We start from the raw sequence: 24,711 nt of genomic DNA, 5'->3' as shown, positions 1-24,711 counted from the left end.
AGGAACGGCCAAGAACTGCACCTACACCCAGAACCCACAACTCCCTGGGTGTCACTGTGCGCCTAAAGCGCTGGGCTGGCCTATTTGAGAAAATCCGACAGTAACGGCTGCGGACATGGCAGCAGGATGCAGGTAAAATGCAGCAAGGCTCCAAAGTGGTGCTTCTGTATGTCTCTCCGTAAGACAAGCTGTTTGGCTGGTTTTAAATTGGGAATAAGTGACTGAGACAAAAGGCACGGCTGTGCCAGGGCAGAGTTCCTCGCGGCTCTTCAGCTCCCAGCCGAGGGAGGGGAGAAACGGAAGAGCAGCTCTGAAACGTTGGTTGGAGCGTGTGGTGGCAAGACTCAGAGCGGGGCAGGGAGTGGGGCAGGCACCTTCCCAAGGAGGCTACGAGGGCCACAGCACGTGGCAGAGGTGTTAGAAAGAAGCATCCGATTGCTGCTTCTTCACCCCTACAGTAATAATATCCTCAACACACCCCGCCCCGGCACTTCCCATTCCTCCCATTCCCGGCACTGCCCACTGGCCCCCACTCGCCTTGGCACTGCCCCCCCTCATTCTCCCAGCATAGAGAGTGCCCCTGCAGCCCTCCCCCCTTTGGGCTCTGCCAGTGCCCTAACAGGCAGCTGCACACAGAGGATGAATGTCCTTGGATGCATCGAGCAGGTTCAACCTGCTGCTCTGCAGTGAGTGGTTCATGCCACTGAAAGGCCCCCCAGACTGCCTGCCTGGGGGGGGATGAGCAGGGACTGAGTGGGCACTAAGAAAGCAAAGGGGACTCTGGGCTCGAGGCAGACGCTTGGGGAATGTCTATACTGTTCCTGGTCTCTGACTCTGGTTTGAGCCCCAGTCCCCCTTCTGTCCATGCACAAATCAGTCTGACTCAGGTCAGCAAGCTCTCAAGACCTGGGTCCTAGGATGCTTCTTGGGGAGTGGGTCCCACTCCAGAGCCTGAGTCCTGCTACAACTCAGGTCCAAACCCGGTCAGTGTGGATGTAACTCAAGCTGCAGACCCGAGTCAGAAAGTCTGCATAGTGCAGTATGGATGGGTTAGCATGGCTGAGAGACCGGAGTCCAGCAATCGTAAACTCAGTGTAGAAATACCCTAATAGGGCAGCACAACCCACTGGGAAACAAACAGATCTGGATACACACAGACATACCGACAACGTTCACTCCTCTCTCTTTGCTTGTGCCCTAGCACCTCGCACATCAGCTACACTACAGGCCTGTCAGGAGCAGCCGCGACAGCGTTCATGGGCCTCCTGGTTTTTGCCATTTTTCTCCACGTTCTTTGAAACCCAGTTTCAGTCCCTTTCGCTTTGCAGTGAATGGGACCTCCAAGGCAAAAACAAATCTCTTGTGGCTAGCAGAAGAGCAGCTGCTGGCCTGACTTCCGAGTGGGATCTGTGCGAGTGCAGCTGAGAGCACCACCCGTGCATCCCTGCCTCAGAACGAAAGATGTTCTCTTGACAAGTCTTAAACCCTGTAATCCTCCTCTGAGTCATCATCCCTTTCAAATAGGCCCGGAGGAGATACGCCAGGTATAAGGGAAAATTTATGAGAGAGAGAGAGAGAGAGAGAGAGAGAGTCTCTCTCTCTCTCTTTGGGAATCCCTGGTAAATGTAAGGTAGGGAGTAATCCTGCCTGGCAGGGGAATTAGTTGGCTGGGACCTATGGAGCCTTTTCAGTTTTTAACTTCCAGAGGCTTGTTCCTGTGTTCTTCATTCCGTTTGGACTCCCACCTCAAGATCTGGCCCTCGGGTTTTGGCCACCTGAGTGGAGGCAGGGTCTCCCAAACGTAATCGAGTGGAATTGAATTATAAGAGGCAATAACATCAGGCACAGCATAAAGCTGCCAATTTAGATACTTCACTTCTGTCTGCTCATAGGCAGAGACAGGGAGGAAAGGCTTAAGGGAGAGGAATTAAAAGCTTCCCGTCTGGACTGCTCCCCAGTGGAGCAGAGCTTTGATTAGCACTTTCAGAGAGACCTACCTTCTCACCGGGCCTGGCTTCTCAAGTGACCCAGCGGATTTGAGCAAGCAGAGTGAACTGGTGGGAGGGGTGAAGTAGTTGAAAGGAGAAAAGCTGAATGGAAAGGAAAGGTGGAGTCACCCCACGAGCCATGATATGAACCTTAACATGCAACCAGGATGCAAACGTGGAACGGTTTTTTGTTTTTGGTTGTTTTTTTTTGCAACTGTTGAAAGTGGTCACAGGCTGTTTCTACGGAAATAGATCCATCATCACCTCCTGGCAAAGCTGCAGGGCAACTGCCTGCCCCTCCTTCTCCCTCCACCCTGGTTTCCGCCAGTCTGTTGGCAAGACGGGTTTACAAGGCTGGGATCTCTTTCAGATCCTCGGTACACGGCGTACAGTGGGGCGTGAGGCCTCTACAGGCAATCTTCCACACTCGCACACACCTAGTAAAATTATTGATGGGCGCGTAAGATGCTTTCAGAAGGAAAGGCCCATCCCCATGACTCCTGTGAGAACTCGTAAGCAGCAACCGGCATCTCTAACTGCAGAGTTAATGGGGGGGAAGTTCCTTTCTGCCTGCAGAGAACAACTCAGTGTGGTCAGAGGTGGATCGGAGGCAGGATAAAGGGGTTTGGAACGGCGGGATCAGGCCCCTCGACTCGCTGCTGATGCGATAGGTCGTGGTTAACATGCTCCCAGAGGCCATCCCAGCTTCAGCTGCTACAGCTCTGGGAAGCCAGCAAACTGCAGCAGAAGCAGGATGGATCGAGAGGGACATGAAAGCTGCAGAACCCAGGGGAACATCCAGCAAGGAGCTGAGCTAGGGTGAGAGCTGAGCTAATGATATTCCACCAGTCGTCAAGTCACCAGACTGGCTCACCAGCCCCAGTCCTGTACCTCAGCGTCTGGCTCCCTTCACTTGCTCCCGGCACCCACTCTCTGGGCCCTATCCTTGGCCGGGGCTGAGGGCCCTCTGACAGACTGCCCCGTCTAGATATCTCACGGGCAGATGAGCAGATACTGCAGTGGAGCCCATAAATTAGTGATGCTCTTCCCATGAAGGGAAGGACTTGACAGATGAGGACGTGAGAGTTCAAGTGACAGAGTGTAGCCCCTGAGCTTACGTTAAGATGCAAGGCCCACCAGCCTGAGTAGGAGTAAGTTACTTCACAGAGTTAACATAAGTAAAGTAACAGTGACCTGAAGTCACGAGCTGGCATAAGACTTGATTTTGTAATAATCACAAGTGCTGAAATTAAGAATAAAACTGCTGACAGGTAAGTGCTCAAGAAGACTGTTTGTACCAGTTTAGAGTATTTTTGGAGGAACACAGCAGCAGATGCCTAATCACAGGTACCTATGGAGACTAATTGACATATATGCTAATAAGATTAAACTAGTTAATATACTAACCTATAGGATAAAGCGCCCCAATATTACTAGGGTGAGGTAGTTAAGACACAGTAAAGGAGGGAGGAGTCATTCATGTGTGTGATGGACATCAAGGCCTACAAAACTTTCAGCCTTGAGTCAAGCCATTGAGTTCTCCACTGGCATGCCAGAGTCAGAGTAGGATCTGTGCCTCGAATCTTCCCCAGGGATAGAGTGAGTATACACATGGAATGGTGCGGGCCATTATTACAGGACTGTCTTACTTCTCCCTACTGGTCTGGATTATTTTACTTCTAGGACTAACCGCAGGAACACTAAACATATTTTAATTATAAAAGGTCTTCCGGGAGCATGAGCGTTGTCGTCACTGCTGTGCTCGTTGGGGCTCCCAACTGAACAGTGATCCTGAGAATCCCAGGCCTGATCTTGAGACCAGGACCTACCAAATTTCAGAGTGTTAATTGGGAATTCTTGAGAAATAATATAATTGATACACAATCAACAGATCAGCCAACAGGAGCGAACCGTGATCTCCTGGGTACCAGTCATAGGCCTGATCACAAAGCCTTTGCCCAAGGTTAGGCCAGCAGGTGCAGAGTGCTCAGCACCTCCAGGATCAGGCCTTATTACTAAATTCACATCTGCCTCCAGTTCTTTTTCTTCTGCAACTTAGCTAGGAACAGGAGGGTTGTGAAATTGGACCTGAAGGGGCTGGAAAGGGGATAGGATGTTGGATTTGGAAAGTAAGCCCCAGATCCTCAAAGGTATTTAGGTACTGCGTGTTTGTTACTTGACAACCACGACAGGGTGTAAAGGGCTGTTGTACAAGGAGAGTCTAGAGTAGCTACAACTGGCTGTAACACAACACTGCCCTCACCTCATGCAATCCTGCACTGGAACCACACAACTTCATGACACATGCTGCCACGCAGCAGCACAATGCAACGCAATACAGAACATGGTATTTGAAACTGCATATTGACCCCTCTCAATATTAACTTCATCAGAGCCAAAGGAGTAATGCAACAGTATGTGGCACCAAACTCTCATTGTGTACCAGGCTGCACAAAATAATGCAGTACAGCACAATGCAGTGACACATGCATTGCTGTGTGTCAACAACATACAAAGCAATACTAACAGTGCCGTACACGCAGTATTGTGGCACACCACCCCCACGGTGTTATTTTGGAAAATGGTGCATGGAGGAAACCCAACACAGCAGACATCGCTCAGTGCTTCCCTGCCAAAACACATGGCAACAAAACAGTGAGATGCATGCACACAGCTTTTTTTCTAAAGTGAGTCAATGCAACAAAACAGTTGCAAAAATAGTGCATCGCAGCACAATACTGACAACGGCATGGAGGGTTGCATGGCGCCACATGCAATTGTAGCCATCAGCATTCACAAGGCTGTGGTGCAAAGCGGATACATCATATTAGAGATGTCATCACATTTGTTTGGAGGTCATCAATGTCATGGTGCCATCCTTATACATGACAGTGTCACCACAAGGCAGTGTGAGGAGCAAGGCTGACTCCCTGGACATTGGCTCGACCCAAGGGCGTTATTTCAGAAAAGTTCAGGGGGTGGGGGAGTAAGGTTGCGCCAGCATATAGAACGTTATCTGTGATTATACCATATCCTGCAAAGTTGCGGGGGGGTGGGGGGTGGGGAGAAAAGGGGAGCATTTAAACCTATAAAAAAGTTTGGAGGGGCAAACCATGGTCAAGGGGGGCAGCTGCATAGCAACCAACACCCCAGACTAGCACGGCCCTTGGTTAGCAGACCTCTCTCATGTCCCGCAGTCAACGTTATGTCCTGGTTTCTCTTCAGTTCACAGGCTAGCAGCCAGTTCCACTACGGAGGACTCCGACCATGGACACGAATCGTGCAGATGTTGCTTTGCTCTTAAGGTCGCTGCCAGGCAGTGGGAGGAGTGCATCACTTCTCCGGCCTCTGCCAGGCTAAGCAGTCGATTTTCTGGTTTGAATTAAGAGAACAGCAGCAAAAAAAAAAAAAAAAAAGGGGGAGGGGGGGGAACCTTTATGAAACTCCTACAAGAGTGGCAGGGCTGCAGCCAAGAACAGCTCTAGTTGCTCTTTAAAAATCAACACGTTAAATAAAGTTCTTTTTGTGTCCTAAAGGTACGCAATTGCTTTAGGAACCCGAACACAGGCCCTTTAATGAGGAGCAACAACATACAAACTTCCCACTATATAAATAAAGCTTTGTATCTATAATTCAGTTTGAATCTGGAGTCCACCACGTTGCTTTATTTCCAAACGGTAGAGCAGCCACCATTTGGACAGAACAAGAAGAGCAATCCTCCGCGTTCTGCTCAGTAGATCAATTCATTTAAAGCGTAAGAGCAGATTTATTTTTTTAACCCGTACCCAAGGTACAGATGCACCAACCTGCCTGCCAACCAGCGATGAAGTCTCTGGGTTTCTGAGATTTCATTATGCACCCGTGTTGCTATCATGTAATGAAATGAACATGCAGAACTAACACGCTGTGGGGAAGATTGGATTTTTGGGGTCTGGCTTGCACAGAAGCTCAGCAGTTTTTACCCAGAATAAATCCCTTGGCACATTTGCTGGGGTTAGGGGACGTGGAGTTTGAGGTCTAGGGTGCAGGCACAAGAAGTCAAACAGGGAGCCCTGCCAGGAGTTAGTATGTATCTGAGTAACACAGCCAGGCAAATTGTTACTGAAAGCCAGGGTTGATGGGGTGGAGGGGAGGAGGAAGGGAGGACAATTGTACTAGGGCCCCAAGCTCCAGAGCCCCCACCCCCCAAATATCTGTAACTGGGGTGAAATGGTAGAGGGTGGGGTCCCAGCAAACACGTTGTACAGGGCCCCAAATTTCTCATGGCTGGAGAAGGGTGTTCCTGGGAACAGTTTTGCCAGGTGTTGAGCTTCCTGGAAGCCCTGGAGAGTTGTGGGTTGTTCAACATCTCACAGGATCAGACCTTTAGGGAGAGTCAAAGGGATGGTGGGTATTAATTTCCCTGTCACCCACCTACACACCCTGCCTTTAGCATGTCTGCTAGGAAGGGCCTCTTACCACAGATCTGAAAACATCCCCCACGCTATGGGCCAAATGCAGCATCGATGAGCACAGCGATTAAGCCGCACGTTAGCTGTAACTGGGCTGGAGACCAAGGTTCAGGGCCAATGCATTGTAAATCTGCACCTGCTGGCAGTCAGTGGGTGAACATCGTCCACGGGTAGGGCAGGGCAGGGCAGGGATTGAAGACTGCAAAATGAAGCCGTCCGCGTCGCCGATTTCACCTTACCCATCGCTGCTGCTTTGCCCTCCCACACTCGTTTTCTCATCCACTCCTAGGAACGCAGGAAATGACGGACTGGGTCAAAGCCGCAGTCCAGTGTCTGATCTCAGCCAGCACCAGCTGCTTCAGAGGAAGGTGTAAAACGTGGCAGTTACAGGGACTATGTTCACCTAACGAGGAACTTATACTTGGCCCCGATACTTGAATGCAATGAGAGCCCACACTACCATTAGGACCGACTTTGGCCCTAGATGTTCGTGATGGGTGATAGGGAGCTGTGTATGGGCAAGTTTCCCCTTCTTCCCTAAATTTTGCAGCGGTGGAGAGCAGATCAAATCTCAGATGTAGAGCACCCACGATACCAGCCACTATATGCAGGGCGCAGAAGGGTGACTCCAGCCAGCCTCTGCTTGTGAGTCATGCTGCTCTGTGGTGTGAATCAGTTTTAATTGTTTTTTAAAAATCATTAATTCAGATGAGCCCTTGGAAATGTCACAGATCACCTGAATAAGTCAGCTCCTATTTCAAGCCAGTTTTCACTTCTCAGTGAATTGGACAATTACCAGTCAAAACCAAACAGACATGGTATTTATTACATCTCTTCTCAGCTTTGCAGGATGCTGCAACCCGCTGAGCATTCAGCAACAAACTAGCTGTGATCTGTATCATGGCCGCACCTTTGAAATATCCTCTCCAGTATTTCCAGTATCCTCTCCAGTATTTCACAGACATTCCCTCCAGTCATTCTGAGGACTGCAAAGATTGCAACTGAGGAGCTCTTAAGAATCCTGCACTCAGCTGCTAACAAACAAGGCCTCACATCCCATTCCTAAATGGCACAGAAAGTTGCCCCCCCCAGGATCACCAAAAAAAGCAAGCTTCCAAGCGCTGAGTCTGGACTGATCATTTTGGGCAGTTTCAGAGCAACTGTAAATAGAGATTAAATCATCATAAAATGTGCAAAAACTGGCACAGATCCACTCCACATTTCAGAGGTCAGCAGAACTGAGCATTCAGGTTTCTAGCAGCCCCTGGGTTGAGTCAACATTTTCCATACCCAAGTTGCAAAGGGGGAAGGGAGACAGGGGGAGAAGTGACCACTGGAATTCACAATGTTACTTTCTCGGCATAAGGAGAAACCAGCAACATTCCAGCCTCTTGCCATGTGATGCAATTGGTGACAAGATGCTGCTTAAATACAAAAGTCAGTGCTGGTTGATACAAACAAGTCTGAAAGGAAAAAAAGAAATGCGGATCTTTAGTTGGTTTTCAGCCACTAGAGGGACCTGAGCTAGCACCCTCCTGGATGTACGAGACGTGCAATTCGAGCAAAAACCAAGTAGCGCTCCAGGAACACCTACTTCTCACTTCCCAGCGATATTTAATGGGATCAGCTTTTCCCTTTGATTGCTCACAGCTTAATTATTAGCATCTGAGCTGCTTTGATGATCTGCTGGTGGGCTGGGAAAAGGAAGATTTTCTATTTGTTTTGCTGTTTCCAAGCATGTCAGGGTCATGCAAGTTAAAATCTGACTGCAAGATTTCGAGTTACTGTAAAGAGGACTCCAAGGGCTGCTTTACGGGTGGCGTGGCAGAATTTCCTGGAGAAATGATGGACTATATAAGTTGCTATAGATTCTAGTTTGTCTCTGTTTCTGTGACAATAGTTTCTACAATGCCCTTCATCCTGTAATCCTTCTGCACAGGATAGGCCAAATTTTGCCCTCAGTGACATCTCTATCACTGAAGGTCTCCAAGCCCGCCTCCCACAGAACTCATCTTGCCCACCACTGAAATGCAGCCACCTCCAGCGTATTAGAGAGTGGCGGTTTCTGAGCACCCAGCAGGGTAGGACAGAAGTGCAAGGAATCCTGTATCCCATTACAACTGCAGTGAGGATTTTGGCTGAGGAAATAAACCTTGGTAGAGTCTCTTGGGAAACAGTGCCCTGAGTTCTCCTAACCGCCTTGGGTGGTCAGGACCTTGGATTTACTCTTCCTCCTTTAGACAGAGCCGGCAGGAACACAGCGCTCCCTGGTACCACACTGGCTCATTGGTTCCGTACTAAATCAAAATGAAATACAGCACCAGGGTTTCCCTTGGCATCTCCTATCCAAGTCCCTGACCAGGGACAACCCTGCATAATTTATAGGAGCTGATGCACTCCCAGCAGGGCAGTCATAAGGCTATTAACACAGCTGCTAAAGAAACATCCCAGCCTGGACTTCCTCCTATGGTACTAAAGAGAATTTGGACTCTCCTTACTGCAGGCTGCTACTCCCTCCTTGCCATGTTGGGGCCTAATCTAACTCTCACCCAGGTCAGTGGGAGTTTTCACGTTGACTTTAGTGGGATTTGGATGGGGCCCCGGTGGGCATCTTCCAGCAGCTGAGAAGATGGTTCTACTACCAGTACAGAGGAGCGCTGCAGAACAGCGAGACAGGTAACTTCATTGCTGCATGCGGAGCCTTGCAAACACAGGGCTGTGTCCTGCTCCTGTTGAAGTCAGACGTAAAACGCCTGACACCAGCGAGTGCGGGGCCCAGCCTTGATGGAAGCAGCCAGTGACTCACTGGCACGGTGAGGCATTTGTCTTGAGTTTGGTGAGACTCCGCATAACCTGCCAATTCCTCCAAGCTCCCAAAGCTTGCTCAACGAAAAGACGTACCCCACCACCACCGGTGCTAGGCGGGGGAGTGTGAAATGATCAGGAAAGTACATGGTAAGGAGCCATAGCCTCAAAAGTCAAGTTCCTCATATAAAAGTAGAAAAGCGAAGACCATTAAACTTGTAATCCATATGCTGTTTGGTGGGTGCTGCAGAGCGGGAGGAAGGACTCATGCCATGGAATAGCCCTCTGGCTGCCAGAACATGGGGTGGGGGGACAGGGAAGGGAGGATGGCAGCTGCCCAAGCACTGAGATATAACTAATGAAATCAAGGGTGTTGGAAAGGAATCCTATGCTCGTTTCCTCAATGGGGAAAAGACACGATGGGCCCATAGTCCCCACATCATGGGCCACGTGGAGTCTTGACATTCCTGTGCCATCCCCAAAAGTATGTGTTATTAGTACCACCTGGGGCTCAAACCAAGATCAAGGCCCTGTTTGCTCAGCACTGTGCAAACACAGTAAGAGACATTCCCTGCTCCCTGCAGCTTATGGTTTACATGGACAAAACAGCGTGGGAAGTGAGTTAGTGCTCAGCAACAGAGCCAGGAATAGAACGCAGCTCACCTGCCTCCCAGGCCAGTTCCCTCGCCACTGGGCAACACGGGCACCGCTGTAGTCAGTTACACACCATCTCCTGGCTCTCTCTTTCTGCTCATCCCAAACACTACAAGAGCACTGAGCGTGTAAAGCAGCATGCAGTGAAAAGGCCACTCACAGACTGGAATTTGCATACTTTGAAGGTTTTTTATTTGCCTGTTTTCATGGGAAAGCGAGGTCAGAATCCAAGGGCCTGGCATTTTGCTCGGAGAACCGAGGTCTATGGCCAGCTTGGTGTCTCCCAAGCGTTGTAGGTATGTTGACCCATCATTGAAAAAACTCCATCAGCTGCACATGCGAGTTTTCACTCGAGGCAGAAGTCCCAGCGGACACAGAGCTTGATTAAGAGCCGAACTGGCTGGCTCAAGTACAGCTCCCATTGACTTTGTGGCTTCAGAACTGGGCCATTGCTAGAGGTCTATGGGACTGTAACAACCTGTGAAGCCATTAAAGGGTTCTCCAGAGATGCCAATCCCTGAATCTTGGGTGAGAAATTTCCTGCCTTTTAAGTGTCACCACATGCAATTCCATAAGACTCCCCAGTCTTTGTTAAAGCCATTCACTCTTTTGGAAACCCCTTGATTGTCAGTATGAAGGAACCAGAGAAGATGCTCCAGAAACTTGCCTTACCAGGCTTCTACTTTCCTTGGAAGAATCTAAGGTAGTTGGATCTGGTATCAGGGCAGTACTAGGTTACCAGCCACAAATTCCCCTCCCCCCACCATCCTATTTCATATATCATCGCTAATATGCTGTCTGCCCAACAGCATTCTTGGTGCATTCCTGCAGTAAGTACCATGGATTTGCTGTGCTTTATGAAAAATGAAAAGAATGTTTTAAATGAAATTAATTCTTATGAACCCAACATTTCATAAAAAGCACTACCTTCGTACAGTCCGGCATAGGGCAGCTCCATGCTCTGTGTTAGACTTGCATGCGGGGACAGGAAAACAAAGGCCATGGCATAAGATGTGCTGGACAATGAACATTTTATAAGCGTTTGCAGGGTCTCAAAGGGTTCCATCCTAGTACTTCATTTATGCTCAGCAATAACACAGGTGGTGATCTTTAAAGAGCAAAGAAGAGAACTCCTCATGGAGAAAGCGCTCAGGGGAGGGCCAAACAACGTCTAGTAAGAAGAAAAGGAGCCGTGTTGGCCACGCAGAGGTTGAGGGCTCTAATTCCTCGAGGAAGGCCGTGACACAGGAGCTTGCAGTTTCCCACCCAGTTTGCTCAGGAGTTACTTTGGCATGGACCTGAGCAGGTTTTGTGAAGCTGGGTGGGAAGGAATGAAGAGATTATGGAACCAGGCAGTGAGATCGTGGTGCCACTTTCCCTTCCCTCCACCCCACTCCTCATCTCCCATTCAAGAGATATTAAAGAAAGAAATCTGCCTTTCACCACAGAGCAGGAGGAGCTGATGCAAAACTGCCTGGTTCCCTCTTTTCATCTTCACTTTAAAAAGCAACTAAATTAAAAAAAAATACCCAAACCCTCCAGCAACTTTCTGCTGTCCCGTCTTCCTCTGCTCTGGTGAAAGCTCTAGTATTTTAGGACAAAATGGCTTGTGCTTCATGGCTAGAACTGAGGAAATAATTCACAGCCCTAGTTATGGGGTGGATTTCATTCATGTGTGTGTTCAGGAATTGTCAACAAACCAGTGGCCAAGATTTTCAAAACTGTTCAGGAACTTTTCCCATGAAGACCTGTTGGTCTTCAGAACCTTCATGCTTTGTATGTTTGCAGCTGGATAGTCAAAATGGGTTGGGTCGGTTACATAAGTCCCTGTCTTTTGAGGCCAAGCTCTTCGGAGCAGAACAGTCTCTTACTCTGTGCCTGTAAAGTGCCTAGAATGATGGGGTGCTGATCACAGTTGGGGCCCAGCAATGCTACAAAACAGTGTTAACAATCCTTGCAGTATTGTGTGTTTCTCTTAATCTCCCAGCTCCTTGAATCAAGAAGTTGCCCAAATAGCTCAGCTTTCATTACGAACAACAAAGACGTTTCCAAGCCCTCGTGACTGTGGAGAAGAAACTGAAAATGGGATCTGACTGCACCGGACGGCTCAGGAACTGGACAGCAAAGAACTCAAAAACTTAATATTTAAAGAAAAATCTCATGATCTGTGGGGCCCTGACTCATGAGCTTTGAATGCTGGGGGGTGGCAATACCAATAAAAAAAAATCATAAATGTAGCGTTGTCCCTTTCCTCTGAACGGATGATTTACGTCACTCCCCAAGAGAGCACGGATTTCACAGTGGAATGTACCTTAAAAATTCTCACACTTTTTTTTTTGCTAAAAACGGGCTTTTCTGGGAAAAATTCACTCCTGCGACCCTGGCTGGCACAGTGCTGGTGCACTGTGTCCCACTTAAGTTCTCACAATAGGGTGTAAGTGGGGTGAATGGTGCCTGGTGCTGGCTCTCTGCACCGCATGTGTGGGGAGCTTTGCTCTGGGTGTATCTGTGCTGTTAAAGCCCAATGGCTCGAACGTTTGCAGGAGACGAACACAAAAGGGTTGCAAACTCATCGGAATTTAAATCTGCTTTTGAATTCCAAGGAATTTTTGCAGAATTTCTCCCCCCACCCCGAATTGTTTGCTCAGCTGTTAGCCATTGCATTAGTGGCATCTTGTCCCCAAAGGGGTTATTGTTTGAGCCCAGAACTAGAACATTCCTTCCCATTACAGCCATGCAAACCTCCTCAGTTTCCCTGTGCAAAGGGGGTTGCAAGCTCCAATGCACATTGGATTCACACACTCTGCCCCCTTCTGGAGTTTTAGTCTGAGTTTGGGGATGGAGCAAAGCCAACATCTCAAATCAAAAGCAGTCAGAGCTGCCAAGTTTCACAGCAAAACCACAGGATTTCGATAGGAAGCCATAAAATCAGTCCCAGGCTTGATCAACCTCAGGTAACTTTCTAAAAACAAAACTGGGCTGAGCTTTCGCACTTGTACCAAAACCTGAAAGCAGGTGCATTTGCCCTCGGCTTTAAATATCATTACAACTATTTCACAGAGAACGGATTCATAGGAGCTCCAGGCAGGTCCTGACCCTGAGCTATGTGGCATTACGGCACCTCCAGTGCGCCTTTAAAATGGAATCTGGACAAAAAGTTAAACAACTTGAGACATCTGCGATGACGACACCATGGCCTCTCTCCTAAAGTGACCCTGGCAGACTTTACCGACTTCAGCTATACACAGGGGTCACCCTTCCTCACCGCTAAAGTGCACCCACTTCTGGAGCGAAACACAAACTGTTCAAAGGCACACAGGAACACTTCCCAGGAGTTTAAAACAGGAAGCAGAGAAGTATACGTTCTCCAAGTGACAAGCACAGGAATTACAGTAGGGAGAACACATCTCCCCCCTCCCCCATGCTGGAATTTGGCTAGGACCCCAGAGATTTTGTAAAGAGTGCTATGAATTGTTACCTGTCCACCAGGGTCAAGACCTTGGGTTTATGTTTCATGCAAAAGATGGCACCTCTCAAAAACACAGTACCCTCTTAGCACAACACTGTCCACCCAGCTTCTTATGTTGGCAATCCACGCTTTGGGATCTGAGCGCCACTGGGCAGAGATGAGCGCCACCCTACTGGATCATCAACACCACTTCCTGCAGCGATATCGAGGGAAATATGAGAGGTTTGCAGCAGCGCAAGGTGGCCAGGCTTCAGAGTCTTGGTTTTCTGTCCAAGACAAAGAAAAAGCTTTTATTTGACTAATGCACCTCAGAAGAAAGTCTATTTCTGTGTGCTCCCACTGGCATATTGTCTGCGGATAAAGATAGAGGTTAGATCGCCACTCGACAGCCAGCAATACAGCTCATTCATCTGGGTGAAGGTCTGGGTAAGACCCCCTTCTTTAGGCTTTAGATCCCTCTCAACTTGGAAAGCAACAACGAAATAAAACCCTCTGGAAGGACAATAGAGAAAGTGCGCAGCTATTTCCAGTGATATCTGCAAGGAAAAAGGACAGAGCACAGGTAGATCTGGGAGAGCTGTGATTTCGAGGTCGATCAGTCTTTGAGGAGACTGGCAGATCTCTGTAGGTTTTTAGAGATTCCGGGGGCCAAATTGTGCTGTCCGTTACCTAGGGTTTATACTGGAGTTAACCCAGTGTAGCCAACAGGAGCTGGGCGTGCTCTGGACCTGTGAATAGTTTTTACATGCTTCACAACCATGTTTGAAACCATTGGCCTTTGCTTCTGTGCATCTCCATGGTACAGAGCATGGTGAAGGTGGGGTGGAAAATGGGGATAGACGCTAACCTTTCTCCCCTCCCGCAGATGCCAGGAAGACCACTTAGCAAAGGCTCGTACATCGGATTGCCAATGTTCATTGCACATATTCCTGGAGGTTCATCAAATGACCCACTCTTTAAATAAAGATTAATCTTTAATTCCTGGAGACTCCAGGACAATCCTGGAGGGTTGGCAACCCTACTCACACAGCACTGTGTAAAGTGCTATATGTTATTAAACACTTCGACTGGAAGATGCATGGATGCCAAAGCAACCACGGGTTTCTTGCCACATTCTTACCACAAGGGAGAGAGCCATCCAGACAAGGTTCTTTTAAGCTAAGGGAGATGGTTTCCAGGTGGGCTGAAGGGTGAGAGGCATTCAACTATGGGCAAACGAAGCACCTAGAGTTAAGGTTTCAGTCCAGGGAGAAGACTCTTGGTGGCGAGAAAGCTTTGAGCTTTGGGTTTAGTTTTCTCCCTGTGATTTACTGACCTCAGAAACATAGAAGATCAGGATTGGACGAGACCTCAGGAGGTCCAACCCCCTGCTCAAAGCAGGACCAACCCCAACTAAATCACCCTCCAGGGCTGGAAGTCACTAGGGATTTCTTTGAGTTATGTGGTTTGACAATACAAGGCACCCCAATCCAACCCATTGGCTTCCTCTCTTACTGCACTTCTCGGACTGCCATGGCAGTCCTACAAGGTGCTCAGGTACTACGCTGATGAGGGCCGTATAAGTACTTGGGTTAAAAAAGAATTTGACCTTCCCTTATATCTTTGCTCTTGCTTCCACCTATTCCTCTTCACATTCATAGAATCCTAGAATATCAGGGTTGGAAGAGACCTCAGGAGGTCATCTAGTCCACTCCCTGCTCAAAGCAGGGCCAATCCCCAACTAAATCATCCCAGCCAAGGCTTTGTCAAGCTGGGCCTTAAAAACCTCTAAGGATGGAGATTCCACCACCTCCCTAGGTAACACATTCCAGTGCTTTACCACCCTCCTAGTGAAATAGTGTTTCCTAATATCCAACCTAAACCTCCCCCATTGCAACTTGAGACCATTGCTCCTTGTTCTGCCACCATTGAGAACAGCCAAGCTCCATCCTCTTTGGAACCCCCCCTTCAGGTAGTTGCAGGTTGCTATCAAATCCCCCCTCACTCTTCTCTTCCTTCCCCTCTTCACTCTTCCTCCAAGTCTCACCTCACTGCTCCCTTTCTCGCCTTTATCAAGCTGCTGGATCTGCACTGAAAGCTCTCCCTTTCCTCTCCAAGGGCCTCACTGAACCCCACCTCCTCCAGCACCTCTCTCATCAATAACTCCAGCAGAGGAGGAAGCCGAAGTATTGTTCTGGATCTTGTGCACGGTGGCTGTGCGTGCACTCTGGGGTAGGGAGCAAGTCTGTCTGCATCGCTGTTTGCATGTTGATTTGTGGTGCTATGGACAATGAATGACAAGAGACTGTGTAGGTAGAAGCAGAATACAACCTGTGGTGGGCAGTCAGTGTCCAGTGAGTAGCTTGGAAGCACGGATCTGAATCCTGTCGTCTTGTGTTTTGAAAAGGAGGAACCTAATGGTTGAAGCCTCCTTGATGGTAACGATTATCAAGAGAACAAGACGCGTAGCAGAGTGAGATGTGCAGACACAAGGAGAGCTCATTCTTTTACATTTGCCATGGGGATTTGAAAATGAAGCTGCAAAGACACCAGGTAAAATTTTCAAATGCACTTAAGTCACTTAGATCACATCCCATTGAATTTCAAGGAAATTAGGTTCCTAAGTCTCTTAAGCCCTTTTGAAAATTTTACCCATTCTCTCTCTAGGTTCTTACACTGGCCCTGTCACTGCTGTGCCTCCCATTGAGACGAGGTAACTTTTGCCAGGAAATCTTTCAAGAACCAGTTTTTGAAACCTTCTTCTGGTCCCTCAGTTCTCAACCTGAGGTTCAAGGCCACCCTCTTTTTTCTGTATTGCTAAATGGGGCTAGGAGCCAGCTAGATGAGAAGAGATTCCCCATGGAAGCTGTCTCAGAATGGAAAACATTCAGAACCTCACTGAAGATATGCTCAGCAGCTGGAAATCACTAGCAGGCAACTTTGAGCCATGACTTGGAAGCTGAAGATGAATGAAGACCTGTCAGAAGTGTGCAAGCAGATTCTCCAGAGGTTTGTTCTTGGGAATTTGCTTTATTAAGAAGGTTATTGATGCACAGATGACATTTTTGACCCTCCATCCACAAGAGATGTGTGGAAATATGGAGAGTTACCAAACTGGAATGCACCAATGGTCCATCTGAACTACCATCTATTCTCTGCTTCTGGCCTAGACCAGATGTTTGACTGGTACACTGAAATCCAGCAAATCTAAAGGGCTTTTCTCAATCTGATTGGATCGTCTCACTTCCAAGTTCACATAGCATGCTTTGGATCAGCTGCAGAGGCCTGACATCCCTGGGTAGAAGAGATGCATCTGGGAAAATGATGAAAAACCAACTGGAGAGAAGAGAAAGGAAAGTTAGATACTCGGCACCTGCCAAGTACCATTGGGAAAACAATTTGAGATTTAACCCTAAGAGGGGGAAAAAAAGAAAGCAAGGAAGGTCATTATTCGGGGGGCAGATTCTCTCTCGCTTTAAATCCATGCAGCCCCCTCCAAGTCAATAGTGCTGCATGATTGAATGTGAAAGGATGATTCAGTGGGGAGACACTTGTTCGTACATCCCTGCACTGCACTGAACCAGTTAGATTCTCCCAGGAGCTCAGATCCAGACTTTCCAGGGTGTAGTATTCACAACCAGGGCTGGGTTTTCACAAGAGCTCAGCTTCTACTTATACACCACAGTAACAGACAGATTCCCCAAAGCACTCAGCACCCCGACACACAAAAGCTCTTCTGAAAGGGTAGCATCTACACAGGAGCTGGGGCTCACCGCAGTCCAGCCCCCAATGCTGCACCACGGGCAGGAAGGAGCGTTTCTGTACTCTGCACTCACTGTTCATGAGGAGGACAATCACTTGAAGATAGTTTCCCACATCAGGCGGGCTTTATTACAGGCTGTATCATTTCAGGGGGGCACTTTTCCTGAGGCAGAGAGAGAAGGGGCCGAGCCAGCACTGGCTACAAACTGAATCAAGGAAATTCACACGCGTGGGAAAATCCTTTGCTTTTAGTTTGTTAAAATGTATACATTCCATGGAAAACATACGTGCGTGTGCGTGTCCCCCCTCCCCCCCACACCACTCTTGACTGGATACTTTGAAGTCTCCGGCATTCCACGGGGAATGCTGGTTTCTTCTGCAATCTCCCCTTTTCTTTCCCTCACTAACATCCCCGCGTAGAACGCATCCAAGCACAACACAGGCAGAGAAGGAAAAAAGGCACAAAGTTCCCCAGGCCGCTGAGCCAGTGTTGGTGTACGTGCGGATCTGTGCCTCTAAATGGGACCAGGATGCTGTTTACCAACCGAACGCCCTCTGCCTCGCCAATCAGTCGATTTGCCATCCCTTCAGCTGGCAAGTGCTCACTAATGGTTCCCCTCCTCACCTGTAAAGCACAGGATCGAAAGTGAAGTTTGGCCAAGGCCAGGGAAGGGTTATACAGAAAGACGAGGCTCTGCTTTCTATGCCTTTCTGCAAGGGCAGATATTTTTGGAGCAGCCTAAAGAAAGGAAAGGAGGTGGGGGTGGGAGGAAGCCGGCGTTCAGGACAACAAGTGAAATTCAGTATCGTTTTATGGCCCCACCCTGCAGAACTATGAGATTGTGTTGTTACAGACACTGTCTGCAGCACAGGAGAATGGAAACTCTGCGGCTTTCCTAGCTGTGGACAAGCTGAAATATGAGCGAGAAAGACAGAGCGTGTGTGTGAGAAAGGGAAAGAGAACAGCCCTTCGCGCCCTTTCGACCAGGGCTAATGTATTTTGCAGGTGACATTCCCTGACATACTGTTGATACAATGTTCCCCTCGCTCCAGGGCCCTGGAGAGAGTCACTTTTCATGGAATCGGGAGGGATGGCAGGAGGTAATGTATTGGAACCTTCGTGGCAACAGGTCCATTAGTAACTTTGAACGCAGACCTTTATAATGGGAGCATTTGAAACGGGTACCTTTCCTCCCACCATTTTCCTTCCAGTCAAAGAAAATGTTCGATATGAAAACAAACAAACCGCAAAAAACCCACGCTAGAAAAGCGCCTGCAAATAGTCACATAATGATCCCCTTATATATCAGTTTAAACTCCCAGCCACCCCACTAATAGCTCTTCTTATTGAGCTGTAAAAACTGTCTCCTAAGTTCCTTTGGAATGGATTTATAACAAAGCAGAAATCCCATAAACCCTCTACAGAGCAGTGTGGTGGAATATCGGTGCATTCCTACACGCTTGGTCCCCCAACCAGCCTCTCTGCTACAGTCTTGGCAAACTCAGAACAAAAGAAGGGTCCCAAACGTAGAAATCTGCCGTCCAGGAGAACCAGGTGGGTAGAGGCCTCTTATCCTGGAGGTCAGAACCCCTGTATTTTATTTCATCCTAAGATGATGCGCCACACTAGACAGATTCATGCTACAACAAAGAAGCTCAGCACTTAAGAGTGCACTCTGTCCAAGATACTTAAGTGCCCCCCCATTGTTGTGGTATCCAAGCTCCTCACAGTCTTGAGCATAACTATGCTTCTCAAATCATGTTACAGTGGATCGGTATTATTAGGCCCATTTTACAGATGGGGAAATGGAGGCAGAGAGGGGAAGCGACTTGCCTAGAGTCATTAATAGAACCCAGAAGTCCTGGCTGCAAGTCTAGTGACCAGGCTGTCCCCCACCACCACCACCGCCCCCCCCCAACAGGGGCGCCATAGAAGTGAGGGCTTCCGCATGCCAAAAACTGACTGTCGCCCTGCTCAGAGCACAAGTATTGTCCAAGTTCCCCCAGGGGTCAGCACAATGCACTGATCGTGTGCAGACAGATGGTCTGCCTGGTGAACTCCCATGTTAAATAATTTTCAGCCTCCTCTGTAGCATCAGACATTGGCTGCTGCCAGAGATAGGGTTTGGGCTACTCCAGCATGGCAAATCCTGGTGTTTTAGGGAGCTCTGAAAGTTGTGCCCTGCCCTTCAGTCCCCAACCATGAAAGATCTGGTGGAAATTCCAGTAGATTCCTTCTCTTGGTCTTTTAGCGTCTCTGATATGAGCTGGAGGACCAGTAGCCCCAGGATCCTCTGACCCATTTCTCTGTTCCAGAATCTAATTCTTAAATGGAACCCCAGTAGGAACCAATTGGGCAATTTTCATCTCATCTCTAGGGAGATGTTCTTCCACCCAGTTACTGTGACCTAGTCACACCAAAGGAACAACAAAGCCTAATTCAATCCTTTAAGGGCTACCATCTGTTTATGTTTATGCCCACGGGACCCACTGACTTCAGTAGGACTTGTGGGCATAACTGAGGGCAGAATTTAGCCCTAAATCTTTTAAAGTAACCTATTGGTCTTTCCAAAAAACCTCACTGCACCAAAGTCATCCTCAGAGTCACTCAGTTGATTTCACTGGAGTTTATGTTCTCATGTGTTTGGCTCATTGCCACTGTATTTCTGCTGAAAGAATTTACTCCAAGGTATATTCCTACACCAGCTAATGGGGGTGTGGAGGGGGGGGGGGAAAGAGAAGAGAGCCTCATTCATGGGTCCTAAGCCTGAACCTTTCCATGCAGAGTGAGAGGGATGAGCTTGACTGAATCTAAATAGGAGGATGCCTTGAAGGCCCACCTCACTTGGATTGGATTTCCAAGTTGTTCCTCCGACTCCTGTAAGTCAATGACTTTCTTTGCAGTATATCCATTGTCCATTCTTCACTGGCTGTGCTCACGTACACATGCCCCACATGGTGAAGTGCAAATAGGACAGCGCTCTGCTCTCAGTGGGAAAAGTCGGGTTGTATTTTTGGTTGCAGTCCTGGTAGCCTTGCTTACTCTTTCATGAGTAGTGAAACATTGGAGGTAGCGTTTAACCAAGCCACAAAATGATTGAAACACTGCTGCTGCTAATGGCTGCTTTTCAAATGCTGCATCTTACCCAGAGACTCTTGGCCCTCTCACCAGCAGAAGCTAGGCCAATACAAGATATTACCTCCCCCCCCATCTCTCTAGTATCTTCTTGAGCACATTGCAGACAGAAGGCAGCCAGCCCTGCACTTGGGGAAACCCACAGGTAAAATTCACAATAGGAAGAGAGAACAGAAGCTAGCTCCAAGCTGCTGAATTCAGACTGCATGTGGTTCTGGGCTCTCCCAACACAATGCTGTGCATGCTGTTCCTCAGGGTGGCAGGTCAAGATAGTGACAAAAGACCTAGAAACACTTGGAAGTCAGAGAGAAACAGCTGCTGTGGCCGTCTGCCTCCAACAGTACGAAAGGCTATCAAAAGGGAAACCAGAAAACCCTGCCATGGAGAGCTATGCTGAGCTGCTGCCAAAAACCACAGACAGAAAAATCCTAGATTTCACCCAGGTGTGAACAACTTTTGACAATTCTAGGGCTTATTGTTTTAAACAAAACAACAAAACAAAACAAAAAACACGCAGTCCCCATTCACCCTTAGCAATACTGTATTTCATATGAATGGAATATATGAATCACTGCAAAGAACTTCAGTGCAACCCAGTACAAAGAAAACTGAATTCTCCACCCCGCTTACTGCAATCTGGTTTTCTGTAGCCTAGAACAAAGGCAACAGGAAACAAATACATCTAGACAGTCAAACTTTCTCTTTTTTTAAAAGGGTAACTCAGCTGTTACACTTACACGGAGGAGATCAGACATTCATTTCCAGTCAGGGCTATTATGACCCACAACTGGGTTCCTTCCTCCACCTACTTATGATTGTAAGTGAATTCCACAGTGAGAGCATCACACATTTTCCAAAAACGTGATGAGATCCTGACAGCTCTCGGATTCAAGCATGAATGTGGCTTCTAAAGTTACAGCTAAGCCCACTAACCCCAATTCTTGGGCAAACATTGCTGCAGATTGGAACAGGTGAATAAAAAGAAGCCTCTCGCTGGTGGAGTTCTGTTATACAAATAGGGATCTGGTCTTTTCTGACCCAGGTGGACAAGGAAAGAAAAATAAAACAAAGATAAACGTTTCAGTGAAACTAATCTTGGAAGTTGTGCTGAATAAATGAAAACTGATGGTTCTTTATTATAGAATTGAACCAATTTTCTAGCAGATTTTTTTCTTCTTATGCCTGACAGCAATAGATTGAGAGAAATGGGATGAAAAACCTAGCCCCCAATCGAACCAAATTTCTTGCATTTCCTGTGTCCATGGAGGTTTTTACTCTTAGCTTTGGACATGCCAAAAAGGGGGAAGGGGTGTGTGTTACCTGTCCTACAATGTAGCAAAATGGCAGAAACCCTGGATAGTTAGATTCCCAAATAGTCTTTAATCTTCAGCTTCTTAGGGGTTTGAGGGTCTAAAACCACAATAGTTAAATAGATTCAGTTAAAGGAGAAGTTGGCCTATGATTGCCCCTACTACAAGATTTGATGTGGTATGATAGACGCAGCATCTGAGAGAGAGTGAGAGAGAGAGAGAGAGAGAGAGAGAATTCTCTTATACTACACAGAGCGTTACCACCACAGCCCGAGAAGGTAAAACTTACTAATGCAGACATTGCTATCATTTTAGCATCCAGTATGCATGGGACACGGCAGGTGAAAAGAATAGTTTCCCAGTGTCCCTTGCTGATGGATCAAAACTGGATTTTTATAGAAGCAATAAAAATCCCAGGAATTTGCTGGCCTTATGATTTATTTAAAATGTTCCTTATAGCAAAGCTGCCTGTAGATGAGGAAATATCTCCAAGTAGGTCAGCCTAGGGGCAAACGTATAAGGGTGACTCTCTTGGTTTATTAAGAATGTTCAAAGTTTAGGAACTGGTGGATGAGAGCTCAATGAACAGAAATGTCCTTAAAAACAATAAAATAAGAACCTTCTACTTCCCATCCCAAGATGTATGTGAAGTTAGCTGAGGTGACATACCCCGATTCTGATAGGCACTGAAGAAAAGTATGAGATCAGATATCTAAAACTGGAAGAGGACAGCCTCCCGGGCAGATTATGGAATTGAACTAAAAGCCTATTGCTAGGGATCAGGGTCCCTGGGTGCACAGAACTTTTCCCATACATTTTTCTTACAAACATTTGAGACAGGAAAGTAGGGTTTGGACCTTAGAGCCATCTCTGCCCCAACCTGGATCCAGTTTCTCATTAACCCTGTTTGAACATCACATACTCTTGATATAATTTATTAAAAAGGAACAGAATTAAAAATGGGTTAGGGGAAAAATAAAGGGATGATAAAAGGGACAGAAGAAATCAAGAAAAAAAACAGACTAAAGTTCTCCTGAAAAGAGAGAATATTCATTTGCAATATTCCTCTCTGCTTGTGGAAAAACTAATCAGAATTAGAGGGTCTCGTGACTGAAAAATTAAAGAGATTTTCTCTAGTCTGAGCTTAATGCAACACGTGATAGGTATCTAGGTGAACGATAAGAAAAAGGAGGAATGGGAGAATGTGTCAAGAAAGAGAAATAAAGTCCTTACCTTGTTAGCTGAAACAGTCTCCTCAGGCTTGCAGAGGGGAATTTGATTTTGGGGTTATTGGGGGAGGGAGGGATGTTCTTGGCATAAACTAACTTTTATTGCTGTTAGAATAGTCTATTCCATGGGCAGTGCAGCAGTCGCTGATGGTACCTTTGCAGAGGGGGAAAGAGAGAGAGAGAGGACAGAGCTGTGCTGGGCAGCACGGCAAATGAGTGCACGAGGGAGGGAGGAAAGGTTTTTCACAGACTCTTTGATGGGCTAACACAGCTCAGGACTGGGTTGGCTGGTTACTTTTTTTTTTTTTTTTTTTTTGAGTGGGTTCCAGCTCTGGATTGTTTCTCCGTTTCACAGACACAGAAGGAAGTATGTTTGTAAAACAAAAAACCACACATACACCCTACACCAACCCTAGATGTGCAGGAAAGAGTCTCTCCTCAAAGACTCAGGCTACAAACAATTTCAGCACCATATTCAGCTGAGCAAACTGCACCCCTTTTCAGCACCGAAGTGGCAAAAGTGTAACCAAGAAGCCAGACTGGCTAGGGAGGGGTGTAGGAATTCAAGTGGGATTCCAGGGTGGTAGAACTGGACTCAGGGCCATGGCAACTGGGGGGGAGTTTGCCTGATGTTCCCAGGACTCCAGGAAGTATTTTGCCTCCTGGCTCAGTCCAGTCACATAAAGCCTGGCTTGGTGGGGAGGTGGTGGCTCTGGGTACTAGCACTGAAGTCCAGGGATGGAGGTTGTCGCTAGGAAATGTAGGGCTTCCTTCCTCAGGGAATGAACCCCTCAATTCCAAGAATACTAAAAGACAAGGAACCTGGAAACAAAAGCACCCTAAGGTGCCACAAAAAGCCAGCGTCAAACCAAAGCCACTGAGCAACCCCAAACTCTGAACTCTGGATCCGAACCTTCCCAGATTTGCTCTCTCCCAGCCTCCCAACTGTATAATAGGCCAGATTGGAAGAGCATGTCCAGACCTCCCCAAGCAATGGGGAATTTCAGACTTATAGGTTAGGCTCACCTCTGCTTCTCATCTATTGTAGCTACCCTGCCTGGCTCCTAGCTTAAAGAAAAGCTTCAGTTAGAGAATTACATCTCTGGTCACTGTAGGAGGGTGCCCATCAAAGAGTAACTCATCCCATTAGTCCCTCTAGGGACTGCCATTTCACTGAACTTCCCCAAGAGCAGGCCCATGGTAGATGGCAGCTTCCTGGTTTGATCATATTTCAGCTCCTCCCAAGAAGGATTGCCATTGTCCCTTAACGTAAAACCACATTCAGAGCAATACTTCTATAGTCAAGAAATGCTTCCATGGACCTCAACAGGACTTTGGCTGGAGTAGAGATGTCAGGATTTAACCCTGCAGTGACTCACACAGGAGTCATGTTGGCCCCAAGGTGGATAAAGGAAGCTCCACACACTTGACTGTGTGGGTGTTGTTTAGATTAAGACCTTAAAAACGTCACTGCCCTGCATGGAGATTTAAACTATCACACTATTTGGTTTTGGAAGAGTAGAGGGATTTACCCCAGAACCCTTAATCAAAATTTCCCTCCCACCTGTAATGGTACATGATTAGAGGCAAATTACATCGTTTAATGCACTACTGGAAAATGCACAGACACCATGGTGATGGGTGTGGGTATAAGAACCTGATAGAAGAGAACTGCAGTTTATTGTTCATTCTCTAGATAGCCTTGTGTACTTTAGTTTGTACTTGTGTACTGGTAAACAAAAGAGAAAACTGGAACTTAAGCTATGTGGAAGGCTGTTTGTGACAACAGCTGTTTTCCTTAAACACCTCCTAGGGCTCTGATTCCATGTATGGTGACGGCCCACATGGCATACATCAATCACTTTGCACAACGTCGGATTGCTGCTCTCTGCCCCAGAAGCGGCTGAATTTCAGTGGTGCTATATGTA

General features: G+C 47.5%; 1 protein-coding gene across 1 annotated transcript in view; it reads right to left on the bottom strand.

Annotated features, from left to right (window-relative positions):
- Positions 1 to 22,999, bottom strand: part of COL8A2 (collagen type VIII alpha 2 chain) — a 136,363-nt gene extending 113,364 nt beyond the window's left edge. The window contains exon 1 of the mRNA XM_027823092.3: positions 22,788 to 22,999. The gene's annotated coding sequence lies outside the window, so the exon portion shown is untranslated. The remainder of the gene's footprint in view (positions 1 to 22,787) is intronic.
- Positions 23,000 to 24,711: the final 1,712 nt, after the last annotated feature.

This window comes from Chelonia mydas, chromosome 19 (assembly GCF_015237465.2).
Source record: "Chelonia mydas isolate rCheMyd1 chromosome 19, rCheMyd1.pri.v2, whole genome shotgun sequence".
NCBI classification, from domain to species: domain Eukaryota; kingdom Metazoa; phylum Chordata; order Testudines; family Cheloniidae; genus Chelonia; species Chelonia mydas.
This window is presented reverse-complemented; position numbering and strand designations above follow the sequence as displayed.